At 56.8% G+C, this 1,682-nt stretch overlaps 1 long non-coding RNA gene across 1 annotated transcript in view; it reads left to right on the top strand.

Annotated features, from left to right (window-relative positions):
* The window catches only part of LOC107183726, a 2,162-nt gene extending 926 nt beyond the window's left edge, over window positions 1-1,236 (top strand). Inside the window, exon 2 of the long non-coding RNA XR_001514537.1 lies at window positions 883-1,236. This is a non-coding gene — a long non-coding RNA (uncharacterized LOC107183726). The remainder of the gene's footprint in view (window positions 1-882) is intronic.
* The last annotated feature ends 446 nt before the right edge of the window (window positions 1,237-1,682 follow it).

The following is a 1,682-nucleotide window of genomic DNA, read 5'->3' as shown; positions in this document are numbered from 1 at the left end:
GCAGCAGGCGAAGGAGGAGAAGCCGCTGGAGCTGGAGCCGCCGCTGCCAGAGTCGCCGTTCGGTACCCGCAGTGGGTGCCCGTCAATGCCCCTTTCTCTCTCCTATTGTCAATATCACCGGGCGGCTGAGTCCATGGCACACGCGCAACCGAACCTTCTGGCCAGCAGCGCCCGCCCCCGGCGCCCACTCACTGGATGCTTCAAACGGGAAGCGAGGCCTCATTGGCCGGCGCCCGCCTTCACTCCCATGCCAGCATGTGCGGCTGAGAGCCGGTCAGGGATTGGCGGCGGCGGGGCGGAGACACGGGAGGGTGGGAAGAGAGGAGAGCGAGGATTGGGCTGAGGGCGAGGGACCCGGATGCAGCCGCGAGCTCTGGCCGCGCTGCCGCCGCTTCCGCCAGGAGGCTGGGTGGCTGGAAGAGGGTGGTCGGTGCCGCCGCCGCGCTTGAGAGCTACTCAAGCTACTAAACCCGGGAGGTGTGCGATGGGCAGATCAGTGAAATGGGTTTCCACGCATTGCGGAACCTCTGGGCGGCGATGTCTTCAGAGGATTCCAAGGGCCACGATCGGCTAAGGGTGGGGGCAGCCCCGGCAGGAATTCCGCCCCCTTTAGAGGCTAGGATGACCCTTCTAGGCTCGAGGAGCCCCGCTCAGGATAGAAAGCAGCGCCGCGTAGACAGAAATAAGATACCCACCGCGCCTGTGTCCATGGGCCCCTTGCAGCCTACTGCTGTGGAACCCCCGGCAGTCGCTCCCCGCCAAACCTTGTGGGAGACCTGGCACCGAAATCTGAGCCCCTGGGGCCTGGCCAAGGGTTGGGTATCGCTTCCAATTCTCTCTCACCTGGTCTCCTTTTCCCTAAACCTCTTTTTTGAATATCAGCTCCCTGACACTCCTGCAAGCCTTGTTGGAGGGCGGCTCGTTGTAGCTTCTGCAGGTGGGGACGCTGACCACGCTCCGCACTCATTCATCAGGATCCCCCGCGCCGTCCCTCCGCCTGCGCGGAGCTCGGAGAAACCCCCGCGCCCAACTGTAGGAACCTGGGAGCTTTGAATTGGCCGGCGGATCGGAAGGAGTTTGTGGAGAAGCCTTGACTTAACTCTAGAACAAGTGATAAAATATTTAGAAATGTGTTTGCGTCCTTGGCGAACCCTAGGCCAAATGGTGCTTTTCCAGAGAATATTCTTGGACACTCACTCTATTTGGATGCACTCTACATACCTCTTTTGCAAGGGGGGAGGGGGGGGGGGGCGGGTAAAAAAGAAAAAAAGGAAGAAAAATCTTAATGCTAACTCCAAAGTCAGGGTACTGACTGTTCAAAACTTAGTAAATGGCCCTAGCCGGTTTGGCTTGGTGGATAGAGGCTCGGCCTGCAGACTAAAGAGTCCCAGGTTCGATTCTGGTCAAGGGCACATGCCTGGTTTGCAGGAGACAGCCAATCAATGGTTCTTTCTCATCACTGATGTTTCTGTCTCTCTCTGCCTCTTCCTTCCTCTCCAAAATGAATAAAAATAAAAGCCCCAAAAGGAGGGGTCTATTCCCCCCCCCAAAAAAAAAAAAACTTAGTAAATGGGGGGAGGGGAATAAACATTCATAATCCCTCAACCACTGTTAGCATTTTAGTGTACTTCCCTCCAGTACTTTTTTTCTTTTAATTGCCTTGTCCTGTAGCCTAGTTTTTC

Source organism: Myotis davidii, unplaced genomic scaffold, assembly GCF_000327345.1.
Source record: "Myotis davidii unplaced genomic scaffold, ASM32734v1 scaffold281, whole genome shotgun sequence".
In the NCBI taxonomy this organism is placed as follows: Eukaryota; Metazoa; Chordata; class Mammalia; order Chiroptera; family Vespertilionidae; genus Myotis; species Myotis davidii.
The sequence above is the reverse complement of the archived record's forward strand: the minus strand, read 5'-3'. Positions and strand labels throughout refer to the sequence as shown.